Consider the following 19,732-nt stretch of genomic DNA (forward strand, 5'->3'; position numbering starts at 1 on the left):
AAAGAGAACGTTAACACAATACACAAAGGCTCTCGTGGACTAAACAAGGATGACTTGAGGAATACAAGTTTCACACAGACAAAAGACAAGAAAAAGAGCATGGATGTTGGGCGATATGGACCGAAAACTGTACCTCTGTTCGCTGGCTGAACCCATCTCAAAGATGTAAAGCTCGCGCTCTCCCATGATATATATACCTGAATGGTGATATATATACCTCTCTGTTTTCTGCAAGGTGGGCTTAATGTTGAGTTGCAAGTCCGGCCACTTGTAAGATGTGACGAGCACAACCAGCCAAATCAGTAATACAGCAGTGACAGAGCTCATGGAATTCATTTTGTTCATAGCCCCCATGATGTATCCCAAAGTGACACTCAACAGTGTTTCACTTAATCCCTCTGTGGCTTTGTATTAGTTAAGATGCACCATGATACAGCTTAATTGCTACTTCAAAATTTCAAGGTCACAACTGCTCCTCTCTCAGTCCAATTCCTCAACTGATGGAAACTGCTGACTCACCGGAAAAATTTCATGAAATTCCCTGTTTTCTAAGCGATGGTGGTATAGTGGTGAGCATAGCTACCTTCCAAGCAGTTGACCCGGGTTCGATTCCCGGCCATCGCAGTTGTCTTTCAGCGTCTAACTCTTGGATTTCATTTCAGCAGAAGTGAAAAAATGACTCTCCTTCTTGTCTTTCTTTTTACAGTCACCATTTTTTGCTTTGTCTTTATTATGAGTCGAAGTCTTCCACAGTTATGATCGAGACGTGTAAATGCTAACTGATGCAGGTGGACAACAAAGCAGACAGTTTGCGTGCGGTTGTTGTGGCCGAGTGGTTAAGGCGATGGACTAGAAATCCATTGGGGTCTCCCCGCGCAGGTTCGAATCCTGCCAACAACGTGTGGTAGTTTTCGCCTACTGTTCTAGTCGGGTGTCCACAATGGCATCTTTGAGAGTCCCCGACATCTCCACTGGGTCTTATCACCCAATCATTCTGTCTATGTCACGTTAATGTCATGTGTGCGTCCGAAACTTGTTGGCAGCACAAACTGCGCAATGCCTGTCAACGCCCCACTCATTAGAATGTTGTTACACCAGACCTCACGGGTCGGACGGCACCCATCTTCCAACCGGGCCTTTCTTACCAGCTCAACCACACACCTGCAAAGTTTCATACAACTTGAAGTTGTACACACGTTGTGGAGATCCAATGAGCACAGTGTGGCTTGCAATACACTTGCACACACGCTGAAATCTCTGTCTGTAGGCGCCACAATGCATACACAAGCACTCCAAGATTAACTATAATTTTAGCTGCTATTCAGAACCCCTATCGTAAGACAATCTCCACAGCTCGCACAGGGGATGTAGCTCAGTGATAGAGCGCATGCTTTGCATGTATGAGGCCCCGGGTTCAATCCCCGGCATCTCCAATGTCTTTAGGTTGAAAGTAATGAAACTCCGCAAGTCCATCGGAGTCCCCCCGCGCAGGCTCGAATCCTGTCAACAACATGTGGCAGTTTTCGCATACTGTTCTAGTTGAAAAAGAAAAAGACCATCGACGTTGGGCGACATGGACTGAAAACCTCTGTTCGCTGGCTGAATGGTGATATATATACCTCTCTGTTTTCTGCAAGGTGGGCTTAATGTTGAGTTGCAAGTCCAGCCACTTGTAAGATGTGACGAGCACAACCAGCCAAATCAGTAATACAGCAGTGACAGAGCTCATGGAATTCAGTTTGTTCCTCAAGTCAAATTTAAGTCATCTTAAAGCTTGACTCCACAAAAAAGGTACAGGCAAATATTTGTAAACCTTTAACAAAGCTTTGTTTCCATTGATGGCATTTGATCATACTTTTATGTTTGTCATGTGGTTATAATGGTTGTTGTATTTTGGGTTTTTTTCTCTTTCTTCTCCATAGATCAAAAAGAAGCTTGCTGGTGGCATTGCAGACACAGCTACGTGGATGACAAACATCAGTAATGAATATGGCCAAGTACTGAACTGTGTGCTAACTACTGGTGAGGGAGCTGGCTTAGATGACTTATGCCAAGACATCGTTAAGCGCTACCAGGATGCCGGGGAGCCAGAGCCAGATGTCATTTATGTTGACCGAGATTGCTGCAGCGAGACAGGTGTGTAGTAATGTATTATTTGTTACAGGCACAAGTGTGAAAACATTTACAAACATTCTTAACTCAGTGAACTTTAATGTATACCCAAATGAAACAAAGTTGTTGGAATGAGGGACTATGTTACTGTAGTTTTACTTAATATTTTTTGTGTATATGAAATCACTTTTGTAAATTTAATTTGATGCATACACAAAAATGTGCATATCTTGTCTTCGACCCACCCGTTTTATGTCATGACTGTCACGTCATACCCTTGAGACTTAGAGGTCCTCCCTGTCATGGTGAAAACTGAATTATAATAATATGCAAACTACATTCCAGGCCTTGTTGTTCATTTGTACAGGTGCACCTCCAGTTCTTGTGCAGTTTCGACCATGGAAGACCAAAGTGAGACTGGATATTTTCCACTTCATGAGGCGATTCACCTCTGGTCTCACAACAGAACACCATCCTCTTTACGGCACTTTCTGCTCAAAGTTGTCCAGTTGTATTTTTGAGTGGGACCAGGATGACATTTGTCATCTCAAGGAAGCGAAGAGGTCAGAGCTGAAGAGAAAACATGCTGGTCATGCTCCTACAGAAGCGCAAATTCTGGCCAACATTAGCTCCAGAGAGTTGGCCAAGCATTGCAGAAGGAGAACTCGTGGGGCTGAGGAAACCCGAAACCTGATCCAAGGATTGCTGAAGTCCATGTGGGAACTGACGGACACCTCAGGTTTACGCCTGATCAACCCTGAGAGCATGACACATGTGTGGGAGGTGCAACAGAAGCACTTGACATGCATCCAAGATCCACCTGGTGTTGAACTGTACACTAAACTTGGCTCAGGGTCACAAAAGGGCGACAAGGTCCTGGATGTCTTCAGATGTGGCAGAGGGTCATCTTCTGTGGAAAGCTTCCATCACCACCAGTGCACCTTTATCCCTGGTAAGTGGAAATTATATATCTTTGACATGATTCATATCCTTTATATCTGCCATTAAATTAAAGTCACAAGAACATAATTTTCTACTGAAGTTTTTGAGAAAAGACTGCATACATAGGGAACTGTGTGCCCTCACTTAATAATGTATAACCTAATATTTCAAATTTGTTTTTTTCAAGGATGGAGATGTAATGCTATGCACACTCAGATGTACATGCTTGAGGGTGCATCCAGATGGAACATGAACCGCGCCCTTGAAGCTGTGGATGTGAGTGGTGCATCGCATTGTAAAATCTACAATGTCCGCCTCATGTCCAACTTAAACACTCTCAGCAACAGAGTACTTGGTTGTGTGCTCTTGCCAGAATTCATTCCCCCTGGGAGACCTACTGGTAAGATACTTAAGGAGACGCATTCTCCTTGTGGCTACACCTATAGTCTTAACATATTTAACAAATAAACTTTTGTCTTTTCTGACCCATTCCAGTGCAAAGTGTTTTTTTTTTTTTTTTTTACTGATTTTATTTTTTTCATAATAATTATTTATGGCAGGTGAGCGTATTGCTGTGGAGTATCTGCTGGCTCAGTCTGACAGAGGAGACCTCCTGGGTCCACAACAGCACAGTGAACTTGGCATCATTCTGTCTTGATGTCACAATAAGTGATGCAGCTGACATCCTCAGAGAGAGCCCACCTGAAGCCCCCCCGTGTGAGGCCGAGTTGTACATTTCACCCCCCCACAGCCCATTTCTCTGTGCTGACTCACCTAACACATCACTTCATACATCATCTCAGGTAATCTGACCATTGCATGATCCTCTATCACTGAAATTCTATAGGACCAATGAATTTTGTACAGTAGCAATTCTATAATCCAGGGAATTTTTCTTTCTCATAACTGTTTCTCACAAATTCCCAGGAAGCCAGTGTTGATGCAGCCAGTGTTTCTCACAGTCCGGTTAGTACGGCAAGAAATGCACTTACTGAGGACAGTTCCTCCAGTGGACCCAGCACATCAGCTCAGGTAATGTAACTAATGACTCATCATTCTGTGATGCTACTCCACTTGTGACCCAGGCTTATGTGCTGCTTTTTACTGTGTCACATGTCTGTGTACTCTCTATGTAAAATGTTGAATGATATTTGTTAAATGCAGTGGCACTGGGCCCAAGAAAATTTTCTTGTAGAGGACAGTAAAGTATATTGTATCATATTTGTCAGTGGTTGTTCTTCATTTTTCAGGACAGCAGATATGATGCAAGAGGTTTTCCTGGGTGGGAGGCGGTTGATAACTTGGCGGAGTACCTTGTCAACCTCAACCGCACCATAACTGCATTGTCAGCCACAGTGGCGGGTGAGATTGTGCGGCTGTATTCCAGTCTGCATACTATGGACAAGTCTCCCTGCAAATATACCCTGAAATCTAAGAAGAGGACCTTGTCAGGGCCGTGGAGAGCTTCCCGGAAACATAGTGGCTCCGCTCCTGGTCAACAAGCAGCTGAGCTGGTGAGCTGACCTATAGTGGATGCTTGCATTACATGATTCACATGCATCATAATCATTGTTTAATTATTCTTCTGTAATAGATTCTGACAGGTGGACTGCTATAGTCAAATTGTGAAATGGTTTACAGTATATGATCCATACAAACGCCTCTCCAATCAAATTAGCAGACCAGTACTGTCCGTTCTGTAAGTTGTATAATGTTGATTACATTGTTTTTTTTTTTTCTTCAGACTATTCATGACCTGATACCAACAGAGTTTCAGAATGTGTTTGCCTCAGGCTTTTGAAGGAGTATCAGCAGGCGAGAAACAGGCCCAAAGACTGCAAGGGTAAAACCTTGCCCATTCCGCAGTCCATTGTGCATACATACCGCCACATTAAGCAACTCCTTGAAGACAGCCGGGCAATACAGGACCTCACCAACTTGGTGCTAGTTACTATCAACAACACCAGTTTCTTCTTGGTGAGCTACGTCTTTGGCTTCCCTCATTCACTTGAGCAGCTACACTTGAGAAATATAAATATATTTAATTATTTTAACATGCTTACATTTAACCAGGAAGGGTTTGATTGAGCTACAACCTTTGCGGTTGTACTTGTACTAGTAAATATTTTGTATTGTATTTTTTCCAGGTTGTATGAAAGACAAAAAAGAACAGACCGTGACTCATTGCTGCAAGGAGTACAACTACCCCAGAGTGTGTCTACAGTAAAGGATTCCCTTCCAAAAGCAAGGGAGCGTGCTTCTGCAACTGTGGAACATGGACATGTAGTCATGGAGTTTCAGGAGCCAGAAAACCGGGAGGGCGAGGCAGTGATACACCCACGCCACAGAGTTAGAACTGGCTCAGCACAGCACTGTCCTCCTGGGTCGTATGCACGGCATTCTTCTGCCTCATCCTCATACCAGCAGGGTCATCTGCCACCAGCTCCATCACCTGGCTGGTCCGTGGATGAGCAGAGGTACCCTCCACCACCAGCCCCATCTCCTGCCTGGTCCGTGGATGAGCAGAGGTACCCTCCACCACCAGCCCCATCTCCTGCCTGGTCCTCTCATGAGCAGAGTTACCCTCCACCACCAGCCCCATTTCCTGCCTGGTCCTCACAGCTGCCATCACCTCCCTCTCAGCAATACTACCCTTCAGCCTCATATAATCAATACATTATACCATCATCTCCAGCATCAACACCACCAACAACATCATCATCATCAGGTCAGTCACCGGTTCACTTGAATCGTTACCGAAAATGGAGACTGCAAAAGGCAGCACTGGAAGACCAGGAGCGTGTGGCAAGAGGGGAGCCACCAAAAAAGCGACACTGCAAAGACACCTACCATTACCTGTGTAGAACCTGTGGTCAGTCAAAAAGCAAAAGCACTGGCCATACCCAGATGAAAGGAAAGTGGTACTGTCCAGCATCTGGACAGACCATCACAGAATGGAAGGAGACTCTTGAGAAGCAGTGATGTTTTTTTTGTTTGTTTGTTTTGTGTTGTTGTTATTTTTTGTTTATTTGGTTATTTATTTACAGTATTTTATTTATTTACAGGAGTTATTTATTTTATTTAGGGTTTTTTTTTTGTTTATTTGGTTTTTTACAGTATTTTATTTATTTACAGGAGTTATTTATTTTATTTTGTTTTGGGTTTTTTTTAGTTTATTTGGTTATTTATTTACAGTATTTTATTTTCAGGAGTTATTTATTTTATTTCGTTTTTTTGTTTATTTGGTTATTTACAGTATTTTATTCACAGGAGTTATTTATTTTATTTAGTTTTTTTTTTAGTTTATTTGGCTATTTATTTACAGTAGTTTAGTTATTTCTTTACAGAATTTATTTCGTTTGGTTATTATCAGATTCAGTTTCAGGAGAGAATGTGGAGTGTGCTGATTTTAAAATTGTTTGTATCGTAGTTGATAATATAATTGTTGTTAGTAATATAATTGTTGTTCATATAAACAATAACAACCTGAGAAGCGTTAGTTTACCTGCCATTTTTGTTATTTCTATGAAAACAAGTTAACTACATAAATAAGTGAAGGTATTTAGCTAGTTTATTTAGTTCATTTATTTATTTATTTATTTTTTTTAAGTTTATTTGGTTATTTATTTCCAGTAGTTTATTTTATTTAGTTTTTTCTAGTTTATTTGGATACTTATTTACAGTAGTTTATTTATTTCCAGAAGTTTTGTTGTTTTTTTTTTAGTTTATTTGGATACTTATTTACAGTAGTTTATTTATTTCCAGAAGTTATTTTTTTTTTTTAGTTTATTTGGTTATTTATTTACAGTAGTTTAGTTATTAATTTACAGAATTTATTTAGTTTATTGGGTTATTATCAGATTCAGTTTGAGGTGAGAATGTGGAGCTTGCTGATTTTAAAATTGTTTGTATTATAGTTGATAATATAATTGTTGTTAGTAATAAAATTGTTGTTCATATAAACAATAACAACAACCTGAGAAGCGTTAGTTTACCTGCCATTTTTGTTATTTCTATGAAAACAAGTTGACTACATAAATAAGTGAAGGTATTTAGCTAGTTTATTTAGTTCATTTAGTTGTTTTTTTTTAAGTTTATTTGGTTATTTATTTCCAGTAGTTTATTTTATTTAGTTTTTTCTAGTTTATTTGGATACTTATTTACAGTAGTTTATTTATTTCCAGAAGTTTTGTTGTTTTTTTTTTAGTTTATTTGGATACTTATTTACAGTAGTTTATTTATTTCCAGAAGTTTTTTTTTTTTTTTTAGTTTATTTGGTTATTTATTTACAGTAGTTTAGTTATTAATTTACAGAATTTATTTAGTTTATTGGGTTATTATCAGATTCAGTTTGAGGTGAGAATGTGGAGCTTGCTGATTTTAAAATTGTTTGTATTATAGTTGATAATATAATTGTTGTTAGTAATAAAATTGTTGTTCATATAAACAATAACAACAACCTGAGAAGCGTTAGTTTACCTGCCATTTTTGTTATTTCTATGAAAACAAGTTGACTACATAAATAAGTGAAGGTATTTAGCTAGTTTATTTAGTTCATTTAGTTGTTTTTTTTAAGTTTATTTGGTTATTTATTTCCAGTAGTTTATTTTATTTAGTTTTTTCTAGTTTATTTGGATACTTATTTACAGTAGTTTATTTATTTCCAGAGGTTTTTTTTTTTTTTAGTTTATTTGGTTACTTATTTACAGTAGTTTATTTATTTACAGAAGTTATTTATTTCAATTATTTGTTTTTAGTTTATTTGGTTATTTACAGTATTTTATTTATTTACAGAAGTTATTTATTTCATTTAGTTTTTTTTTTAGTTTATTTGGTTATTTATTTACAGTAGTTTAGTTATTTCTTTACAGAATTTATTTAGTTTGTTTGGTTATTATCAGATTCAGTTTCAGGAGAGAATGTGGAGTGTTCTGATTTTAAAATTGTTTGTATCATAGTTGAATATGAATATAATTGTTGTTAGTAATAAAATTGTTGTTCATATAAACAATAACAACAACCTGAGATGCGTTAGTTTACCTGCAGGTGGACAACAAAGCACACACTTTGCGTGTGGTTGTTGTGGTCAAGTGGTTAAGGCGATGGACTAGAAATCCATTGGGGTCTCCCCGTGCAGGTTCGAATCCTGCCAATAACGTGTGATAATTTTCGCGTGCTGTTCTAGTCGGGTGTCCACAATGGCATCTTTGGGAGTCCCCGACATCTCCACTGGGTCTTATCACCCATTCATTCTGTCTATGTCACGTTAATGTCATGCGGACGTCCGTGTGTGTCCGAAACTTGTTGGCAGCACAAGCTGTGCAATTCATTAGAACCTTGTTACATCAGACCTCATGGGTTGGACGGCACCCATCTTCCAACCAGGCCTTCCTTACCAGCTCAACCACACACCTGCAAAGTTTCATACAACTTGAAGTTGTACACACGTTGTGGAGATCCAATGAGCACAGTGTGGCTTGCAATACACTTATGATGGCTGAAATCTCTGTCTGTAGGCGCCACAATGCATACACAAGCACTCGAAGATTAACTATAATTTTAGCTGCTATTCAGAACGCCTTATCGTAAGACAATCTCCACAGCTCGCACAGGGGATGTAGCTCAGTGGTAGAGCGCATGCTTTGCATGTATGAGGCCCCGGGTTCAATCCCTGGCATCTCCAATGTCTTTAGGTTGAAAGTAATGAAACTCCGCAAGTCCATCAGAGTCCCTGTGCGCAGGCTCGAATCCTGCCAACAACATGTGGCAGTTTTCGTGTACTATTCTAGTTGGGTGTCCACAATGGGAGAGCGTGAGCTTTGCATCTTTGAGATGGGTTCAATCCCTGGCGTCTCCAATGTCTTTAGGTTGAAAGTAACGAAGCTCAGAAAGTCCATCCGAGTCTCCCTGTGCAGGTTCACATCTTGTTGGCGGCACTGGATGGTTTTGAGCTGTGGAAAAGAAAAAGAGAACGTTAACACAATACACAAAGGCGCTCGTGGACTAAACAACGATGACTTGAGGAATACAAGTTTCACACAGACAAAAGACAAGAAAAAGAGCATGGACGTTTGGCGATATGGACTGAAACCATACCTCTGTTCGCTGGCCTGATGGCTCGCTGTTTTCTGCAAAGTGGGCTTAATGTTGAGTTGCAAGTCCAGCCACTTGTAAGATGTGACGAGCACAACCAGCCAAATCAGTAATACAGCAGTGACAGAGCTCATGGAATTCACTTTGTTCATAGCTCCCCCCGATGTATCCCAAAGTGACACTCAACAGTGTTTCACTTAATCCCTCTGTGGCTTTGTATTAGTTAAGATGCACCATGATACAGCTTAACTGCTACTTCAAAATTTCAGGGTCACAACTGCTCCTCTCTCAGTCCAATTCCTCCACTGATGGAAACTGCTGACTCACAAATGTTTTTTCTCCCTTTTCACTTTACAATAAATCAGGTGAAGAATTTCACTTTTCAAGAGTTCAGCTCCTGTCAATCAGCGTTCAGGTGCAGACTGAAATGAAAATTTGGGGATCTGCTTATATAGGAGCAGCTTAACACGTCACTAATCATCACCATGACGACCTGTGGCTCCTTCCTAATATCAGCTGAAATCAGAGAAAATAATATTCGTTTATTATATTATGATTAGCATAGTCTATTACATATCCCAACGCTACTTTTTTTATTTCATTTTTTATCGTTTACCAATCGTTTACTTTTTTGATGATTAATTAATATTCAGCACAAAAAACCCCCCAAAATTTAAAACATTCACTAATTCCTGCTTCCCTTGCTTTTTATGTAAAGTCAACTGGCTAAAACTAAGACATTTTAATGAGTCATCTTACAATTTGTAAGAACCATTTCTGAACATTTTTTGACTTTTGATAGAAGAGAAAAAGAAGCATGAAATGGAAAAAGTAGGCTAATTATTTAGCTTCAAACTATTTTTAAATTTAATATTGTCCATAGTTGTCAATTTGCATTGATTATTATTATAATGAAATTTTTAAAAATCTTTTTTACTATTGTTATTATTCAGGGTTATCCAAGCACTCCTGTTCATGTTCTGTCGTGGGGCTTCAGGCAAAGGATACAGATGTGAGTTAAAAGGCATAGCACTACTGAACTAGCAGCATTTGCCTTTTAAAATTATATTGGCTTCTGTCTGTGGTAAGAGTGGGCTCCTGTATCTGCCAGGAGGGGCCACCATAGACTTTAGTAATTTGTTTCCTTTCACACCATTTATCATCCACTGACCCCAGAAAATGTTTTAACTACAGACACTGTAGAAGCCCAACACATGCTGACATGTAATTGTACATTAACATCCCGCCTCTGAAAAACAATAATTACATTTCTGAAGGAATGTGTGTATAAAACAAAGAGCTTCTTTCATATGTAATTATTTGTTTATTCAAATGTCATCTGTTTCCATTATTGGAGGGCAGGTTCCACTGCAGAAACCTGGGTGGGCCAGACTGCTGTGTCTTTCCTTTTTCAGACACATCTTTGAAAAATGATATAAGAGATAATTTAGGCATATATTTGTAACATAACTTCAGTGAGAGCAATAGCATAAAATCCTCACCAAACAGTACACAATGTGAAGGGTCTCAATGGTTACATGTCATTGTAAGTGTACAGAAGTTATATTCTCCTCATGGACAGTGAAAAAAAACCCAGGCATCATATGTCATCATGTGCCAATCATAGCAGCAGTGGTGTGTGTGGAAAAAGGCATGTGCTGCTTGTGTCCGTGTAAACATGTTATCTGGGCTGCAGATGAAACATCAGTGCAAAAACAAAACTGAGAAACTATTTTCTAAACAATATCTTTATTAAAACAGTTAAGATTATTTGAACAGCATTGACAGTTCTGCTTAGTGGCTGTTAAATGTTATTACAAAAGTCTTGCATATGACCTGACAAGAGGACAGACAAGAGTAACTTTTTTGGCGACATTTTCAAAACTAAAAGTGATGTTATAGTTTTAATGAAGTTATAATTACAACATTGATAACAACACTGTCTGGCACAAAAAACGTGGCAGACATGGGGTAGATTTCAGATAAAGTTGAAAACTCAAATGTGATTTTGTAACAGATCTGTATCATCACCTTCACCCTCACTCACCTTTAGACTAATTGGAACTAGTTGGGAGTGCTTTTGGTGTTTGTGTATTTGGGGAGTGTAAACTTCATGATTGCTCTGAGCCCACAACAGTGATTCAGGTGCAGATTGAAGGCAGTTGTGTCTGCATGTGCCTCCACTCTGTGGTCAAACTGATGCCACATGCAGCAAACACTGCTGTGTCTCAGTCCTCTGTGTGCAGTCTGAAGGCAGAGTTGGGCTTCCTGAAGGCTGAAATGTGTTGCCAGTCCAGTCCATGGTGATGGCTCAGAGAGGACTGCCATGAAGCAACCAATCTGTGGCAGAGCTGACCTTTGGCCTTCTTAGCTTATCTCCACATGACAGTTTCCTTTGGTGTTTTTGTATATTTACATTTATATTCAAGCTTTTTCTGTTCCTGTGATCTTTTACCCTTTGCTGAGACTGGTTGGTCAAATCAAATTTCTGCATGGAGGCCTACTGCAAAGGTACCACAGTGGGTGTATCACAGTTTCATAGACCTTCAGTTCTTCCTGTTTCTTAAAGTCTAGTGCATGAATGAATAACACATTTTCAGGTGTGTGTGCTGTAATGACTTAAGCAGAAAGTTTCACAACGAGGAGAGATCAAACCTTAGCAAGTGTTTTATATCAACAAATATGAGGAGGACATTTTCACATTTTCTTATCCAAAAGACCAAAGGTGGAGGGGGAGACCAAAATGAGACTAAAAGAAATTTGAATTTTTGACTTAGCTTCATCAGATGTCCCAAAATGCAACTTCACTTGCTGGGTGTGTTTATAACCAACTGTTTCATAGCCTCTTATATCAACTTTATGACTTACAGTAATATTATCTCAGTGGGGATTAATTTATCAAGCAGGAATGTAGAAAGAGATGAACTAAACATATTATAATAATAAGCCTGCCCTTCATCCAGCATGCATATGTGCAGGTTCGTGTGTGCATGGTAAATGTGTGTCCCCACTGGTATGCCAACCATCCCATTCCTCTTTGTCTACTTCCCAAAAAAAACTCCCCCACCCCGGCAGCAGCTGAGACTAAACTTCAAACCCAGAGACAGGGCAGAGATAGAGAGAGACAGAGGCAAAGAGACGGGGATTATAGGACACACACGAGAGAGATATTTGATTCAGCTAATACATCCCAAGGGAGGATATTAGCTGGTCTCATTTCTCCTGCTACCGGAGCTTAAATACCCAGATAACCAGAACCTTACTATTCCAAGTTATTGTGGCATTAAAAATGACTATGCTGGTTCCCTGAGACCTCACACTCCATTTGTGTAGAAAAAAACAACCCCTGTCATCCAAATAAGTATGCTGGTGTCATTGCTGTGAATATGCAAGTGAGTCATCAGTCACCTGGCAAAGCAGCCATAGCATGTATTTGGTCAGTCCAGGCTGGTGCACAGGGAAAGGGTGGGAGCACGTATGGAGGACAAGAGGGCAACAGGAGGGCAGGCTGCAGTGCATTTGGAAACGCAGAGGTATGCGTAATTCCAAACCCTGGGACACCTATAATGGCCCAGTCAATGGATGTTCAGAACCACTTCTGTTTCCTACTGTTGTCAGCATGAGCATTATCTAGGATATTTTTCAGTGGACTGAAATTGGAAAAAAGTTTTCCATGGAAAGACTGATCTGCAGAGACTGGAAATGTCCTATGTTTAGAGGACCAGGCTTGTTCAGGGGCCCATCATTTGTCTTTCAGTCACCAAAACCTTTCTCTATGTTGATTTGGAGGTTGAAGCAAGGGAAGAGATTATGTATCAGTCTACGGAAGAAAAGGAAGGTCCACAGAACATCCTTAAAATATTGCAAGAGTTGTATGGGTGGACTAAAATGTTTCTCTATAAAGCTGCAGAACCAAGAAACTCAAAGAAATTTTCTCAGGCCGTTTATTGGATAAAGTTGTAAGAACGGCTGCTACTGTCATGGCAAATCAAGATGTACTGTTCTATGAACATGTTTCTAATTGTTTTCTATTTGTAGAGCATTAAAAGAGTTTATCCAGGGTCACCCGATGACAACTTGACAGATGTCCACAGTGAAGCAACTCAATGGGACCATGAGGGTATGCCAGGGAGTGCAAGAGGTAGAAGCCTTTGGGTTTCAATCAGGGGCGGAGTCATACGTTGTAAGCATTCAGAGCATGGTCCCCCAGGGAGGTTTGTTTCCCCATCCACAGCAGCTATATGCACTATTATTCAAGCTGTTTGTTGGGCCAGCATGTGCCGACAATGAAACCATTACGTTTTGTGCCAAGCCTGAATGCTCTGCTTGTTGTCAGGCAATCAACAGATGGCGATATTTCCCCAGTAAGAGAGCTCCATTTATTTGCCAGTCCAGTCAGAGAGACTCAGGGAAAATGACACCAAGTTGAAATTATATCATGAAGCTAAAAGATTAGATACTTTGGGGAAAAAAATCTTTTCTGAATTGGCTAAGATGAAAGAAATGAGCAAGAATCCACATGAGCAGTTACATAATCTTACTAGCAGTATTGTTGTTAACACAGACACAAGTTATTTGTACAGCATGGCCCTGCCTTCCTTAATCCTAATAACTTTTTACATGCTCCTGGTCAAATCCAGCAAGTGCTATAGCAGTGCCACTATAGGCCAATACTCCTCCTGCCACATGCTCTCAGCAACACCTTTGTAATGACTTACTGTTCAAACCCCTCACTATGGACACACCTGCAGGTCTCCTGGCATCTCCTGCTTTGGTCAGAGTGAACAGAGTCAGTGAGGTTGTGTACTGTACCAATACACAGTGATAGGTACCTTAAGTCATACAAAGTTAGTCAGTTTGCTTGCAGTTATGTAAGAGTGAAGTCTTACTGTTCATGGCATTAATTCGTTAAACAAGGCACCTGAATGACAGGCATGTAGAATCCCACATAGACCTTCACTGACTTCCTTCTGGACAGGGTGGAAGAACCAGCAGCAGCCACCAACCATGACCTACTTGTAGATCACCAGATCAGACCCTGGGTTGCTTTTAAAGGGGCTACCAGACATCTCAAAGCAACTGCAGAGCGACATAAGGTGCACAATGACCGGCATGCGAAGGATGTCCCTCTCTGAGCCCAGCCGGTGTACCCAAGGAACTTGAACTGAGATGTTACATTAAGATCCAGGACCAGAGGAGCTCCATGGATTATAAAGCAATGAGAACCCACAAAGACCTGTATATAGTACAAGGTACATTGACAAGGTAAAGTATGTCCAACGATCTCTGCTAAAAGGTGAATCTTCATATGAACAATCTTATCAATGATGTCTCGAGGAAAACTGTTTTATGATTGTCCCTGAACCCTCATCTGTGTCCACAACCTCTCAATCAGGCCCATCGTCTACCACCTCTCTGTCACCTTGGGTGAGGTTCACTATTTGCTGTGGTTGAAGGCACTGGGATGCACAGCTGGTTCACCTGAGTGCTGTGTCAGGGTGTTTAGGTAGCTGTGACTGTACTTGTGGTGAGTATATGGTAGCTCCCCTGGAGCCCACTGTAACTACTGTGGAAACTGACTGAGTGTAGTGATTATAATAAACACCTGCGTACCCGCTCTGGTGAGAAACCATATGAATGAATAGTGTGGTAAGAGATACACCTTTTAAGTCAACACCTGCGCTGCAACACTGGAGAGAAACCTGATTTGTGGTCTGAGTGTAAAAGATTGTTTACTTGGCCAGCATGCTTGAAGATACTTCGCTGTATTGATATAGAGAAATATAATGAAGTTTTTGTTTTGTTTGTTTTTTGTTTTTTTCACAAGATGAAAATTAAGAATAATTTACAATATTTTTCCAATGTAATGTGTTTTGTTTTATTTTGTTTTACATAATATTTCTTATTTGATATTTGTGCCTAAAATTAATGTTGTTTTGTATTCAAGTTATAATCCTCAAGATGTTCAAGAAATTAAATCATTTTGATTCTGTTTATTCAACATTTTTTCTGTAGTAGCCATTCAATTTGTTGATCCCTCTATGGACACTTTCTATTGGTGGTGGCAGTCTGCCATGGTGGATTCAGATTACCCACCTAAGCTTGAGCAATGCACAGCAAAACAATGCATGCACATAATCCAGTGCAACTTTATCTGTTTGATAACAGCGTCATTATTCACTCTTGTGGCTTTCATTGTCAAGCAGCCACAAGAAACGCAGTGTGTTTGTCACCACTGTTGGAGCTGCCTGTGCCCGTTCTTCAGAAATGCTTCTACAGAACTTGACAATAGCCATTTTTGTCATGTTTTTGTTTGTTTGTGTTTTGTTTGTTTGTCATTTGTGACTTTTGCCATCGAGTAATTGGACAATTAGTAATTGAATCAGCTGCAGATTAAGAGCTGCAAGCGACAAGCTGCACATCAAAGCAACTTTACTGTTCCTCACTGTTGTATGAAGATCCACACAACATGAAATCTGAACAGGCCAGTGACCATAAGGTGCAGTCCACTATTTGTAGAGTTGGTGGTTTGATCCCCAGCTCCTCCCATCGACATGTTGAACTGTCCTTGGCCAAGACACTAAGCCCTAAGTTGTTTTTGCACCTTGCATGGTAGATCGCTGCCATCACTGCATATGTGTTAGTGAATGGGAGCCAAATTGTAACGCATTTTGTATAAAAGCACTTTAAAAATGCATGTATCAGTACATTTATTATGTGCTGTAAACGTCTAACAGACAGACAGGGTTTACATTTGTTAAACTTTGCCCAGAATTAGCATCAAATTTGACATGCTGAATCTGGACCCCACGTGGATGTGCTTGGCAAATATGATAAAATTTGAAAAATTATAGATGAGTTTATAAAAAAACAACAAAAAACAACACACTATAGTGGCACCTCATATTGGATAGGTCTACTAAATTGTATACTGTTTGGAAGATCCTCTTGTGAGCCAGTATTTTATCCTAAAAATGACACTGTACGAACACGAAACACGGTCATGTAGCAGAAAAACAAATCAAATCAAGAAAAAAAAAATTGCATATGTAAGGAAGTTGTCTGAAAAACAAATATAGTAGGAAAAATATTAGGAGATGCAGTGTGATATAAGAACTATTTGAATGTGGGATAAGTTGTGAACAAAAACATGTTCGGTCTTAACAGTGCCCCTCTATGGTTAACCTGGGTCATTTCGTTTGTGCATTGAGTTTGAACAATCTTACACTTACACTGCAATTTTCATTTTTCCACCTTTATTTAAACCAAACAACACTTTTCTCAACTGAAGAATAATAATATAGGTGAAAACAATAGGGTTGTAACATGAATGGTGTTGGATCCCTAACAATGAGAATATGTCCCAACAACAGAAGTATGGAAGGTCCAATAATGATTTAGTAAATCAGTATATTATCAAGCCCAGAGAAATCCAGAGAAATTAGTTCAGAGCAGCCACTGACGAATCAAGTCTACATCTATTCTGTTATTTTGTCTGCGTCATGGCAGATCTGTCATCTTTTCTATTTTAGCTGCCTGCCTGTCACTGACTGCCCAGACTCCAGCTGTGATTCACTGTAGACTACAGACAGTTACAGTCACACACAATGTGACTTCTTGACACAGGTCCAGATGTAAAGTGTAGCCTTCTCATATTCTCTGTGTCTCTCTGTCACACACACACACACACATCTGTCCCTCGTGAACAGCACAGCCCGTGGGATCTTGTTACATAGAGCGTGCCATCTGCACGCAGACAAAAACAAGTCCCGTTAACGTCTCCTACCTCTGCCATAATCACTACCTCTCAGCTTCAGTCTGTCATCCCCTGTGGCCAGAGCTCTACGCCAAACCTTTGATTCATGGGCATCATAGTTACACACATGATGCTGTATAGCACACATTCAAAGTTGTGGTTTTTTAGGCTTTAACTACTTTTACATACAGTGTACATATATATATATATATATATATATATACACACACACACACACACACACACACATGCTAAGTGCTATATGAATTTTACAATGAATTACAATAAATAAACCCAAAGATTTTTAAGTTTCTAATGAGACCAAAAAGAAATCTCATTTGAGAAACTGGAATCTGAATGTATTTTTGCTTCAAAAATTACTTAAACAAATAATCAGTTATTAACATATCAACATATCTGTCAGTTGACTAATCAAATAATAAACTAACTGTTTCAGCTACATATGTACAAATCGTTGAGTGACACAGCTGCACACAGCTGCATCTCGTGGTCTTCAGTGTGTAGAAACTGTTCAGTTGTTAATGAGAGTAAAGAACAAGCGTCCATAAATAATTACTTAATCAAAGAGAACAAAAATGATAAATACATGACATTTCAAACGCTAATATAAAAATCATATTTTTTACACAAAAAAATACATTTTATATTATTACAGTAGTTTTATATTGTCAATCATTTATAATCTGTTTAATCATTTGTTACAAAAGCCTCACAAGAGGAGTTTTAATTGTTCGCAAACACATTAATAAACTATTTAAAATGTTTTTATACATGCTCCGGTTATTGTTGATTTTATGTTAAACAAAAAAGCAAGATTATGCAGCCTGTGTGCAGCTGCAGTTTGTAAGGTTTTGTAAATCCTGCACTAATTTGTGTGAAAGCAGAGATATTTTAGCTCTGAGATTTAGAACAACAACATTAAATCAATTCTAGGTAGAAGCTGTTTGGTAGAAGCTGTTTCAGTGTTGGGCATTGAGCTTCTAAGCACATGTAGGTGTGGCAGCTGGGCCTCTGCTCCTCACAGCATCTCTGTACACTCTTACATCATGGTCCCCTATGAGATCCGATCTGATTGCAGAGCTGAGGATGTGCTGCTGATGACCCACCACTGTCTGTTGTGACAGGAACAGCACAATGACACAGCAGTGGGGGACCAATTTCAGAATAAAAGCTTCCTTTCATGCTATAGTGCTGACCCACATACACCCCTGGCATGCATCGCTGGCCCCAGTAATTTCACCAACACAGTTGAAGCAGTCTTCAGGGGCCAGTGAGCGGCTGCCTTACAGTAAGTGACTGTGGTTGCTGCATTAAGGAGCACTCAGTATAACTGCCTGCCCACTAGATTTGGAGATGAGATTAACATGAGCAGGTCATAAGAAAATAAAACTTAGTAGAACTGCAACTTCTACTTCTGGTAAAGGTGACATGTTATTCTCATTCAGGATTACAGGGCAGTGACAGTAAGTAGGCTTTAACTCCCTCAAGCACCCTGAAAACATCTTCACCTCAGCTGCCAGTTTGTTCAGCTCCCTCCCAGAGGACAATGTCTATGACTACAGGGAGTGGCATGAGAGGAGGCTGTTTGTAGACTGCTGATCCACATTTCTTCTGAGTCAAGAGTAGGACTCAAGTGTATTATAGTCACCTGCTCTTTTCTCTCACTCTGTTTGTCAGGGAAAAGTGCAATGACATAAATTTAAATAATAACCAAGCAGGAGTTAAGTGGTTTTAAATCAAAGTGTGAATACAACATCCATAGCTGATGTGGTAAGTAGATGTACAAAAATATTATTTTATTTACATAAAGAAAGAAATACAGAAGTGCTATTGTGCTCAATTAATTCAATAATAATGACCTGTGTGTATGGAAGCCCATTTCTGCCAGGAAAATGTGATAAGAATAGAAATACTCATAAATTTTGATTTACTTAGTCAAAACTATGAGACAGCCCCTTAAGATTATTAGATTATATGCTGTAGTTCTGATTTATGCTCTCTTTATAAGACCTTAAGTTAAATTTGAAACTTACCAAGTCAATTAAGTCATAATTGTGATATACAGTACAGTATTACATTAGAGTTTCATTATTTTTTTCTTTTGTTAGCAGAAAAGGGCATCCACAGTCTTCAATGTATAATTTTTAAAGTTATTGTTCTTCTTTACACTTTCATTCTATATAAGACACTCATAAATGAATAAATACTTCAGATCACATCTGGTCAGTTTTTTTTTATTACAGTAAGAAATCATTTGAATGTCACAGAGCATTACAGCACATGAATGTCAGTTACAATGACAGAACAAACGTCATATTTTTAATTTCATTAAAGAATTGGACATCCATTATCCATTTACTCCAGGCAGAGATGAGGTTGGCACAAAGATGAAGGCTGACATTTGTCACCCTGAACACTTGCAGCTGTAGTTGTGCTGTAAAGGCCACATCTGTTCTCCCCCCAGCTTAAAAAGTAATCTACATTTCATTTTGTCCGGCCTGCAAGTCATTCTGAACTGAGGTGATGAGTTTAGCTGCGGATGAATAAAACAACATGGACATGAAGGATTACAAGTCACTTTGTCAGCTCAGTATTTTAGACTCACACCCTGCTTGAGCTGCATCCACCCTCCAATGCTTTCATCCAGTCAGACTGAAGAAGGCAAGAATATCCACACAAAGAAGAAAAAAAACACATTATACACCTCAACAAAGTGCACAGACCTTCATATGTAACAGCATTTGTAAACTGATCTTTGTCTAGTAAATCACTTTCCAGTGACTCCTAATTTTAATCAGGAACTAAACT

At 39.4% G+C, this 19,732-nt stretch overlaps 5 non-coding genes across 5 annotated transcripts; all 5 read left to right on the plus strand.

Annotated features, from left to right (window-relative positions):
- The first annotated feature begins 552 nt into the window (after positions 1 to 552).
- trnag-ucc (transfer RNA glycine (anticodon UCC)) lies at positions 553 to 624 on the plus strand. Its single transcript has one exon. It is a non-coding gene; the product is annotated as a tRNA-Gly (tRNA).
- Positions 625 to 818: 194 nt separating this feature from the next.
- trnas-aga (transfer RNA serine (anticodon AGA)) lies at positions 819 to 900 on the plus strand. The gene has a single exon. It is a non-coding gene; the product is annotated as a tRNA-Ser (tRNA).
- Positions 901 to 1,361: 461 nt separating this feature from the next.
- trnaa-ugc (transfer RNA alanine (anticodon UGC)) lies at positions 1,362 to 1,433 on the plus strand. The gene has a single exon. It is a non-coding gene; the product is annotated as a tRNA-Ala (tRNA).
- Positions 1,434 to 8,130: 6,697 nt separating this feature from the next.
- Positions 8,131 to 8,212, plus strand: trnas-aga (transfer RNA serine (anticodon AGA)). The gene has a single exon. It is a non-coding gene; the product is annotated as a tRNA-Ser (tRNA).
- Positions 8,213 to 8,665: 453 nt separating this feature from the next.
- On the plus strand, positions 8,666 to 8,737 carry trnaa-ugc (transfer RNA alanine (anticodon UGC)). The gene has a single exon. It is a non-coding gene; the product is annotated as a tRNA-Ala (tRNA).
- Positions 8,738 to 19,732: the final 10,995 nt, after the last annotated feature.

This window comes from Trachinotus anak, unplaced genomic scaffold (genome assembly GCF_046630095.1).
Source record: "Trachinotus anak isolate AG129_WGS33_773 ecotype Australia unplaced genomic scaffold, CSIRO_AGI_Tana_v1 ptg000009l, whole genome shotgun sequence".
NCBI lineage: Eukaryota > Metazoa > Chordata > Actinopteri > Carangiformes > Carangidae > Trachinotus > Trachinotus anak.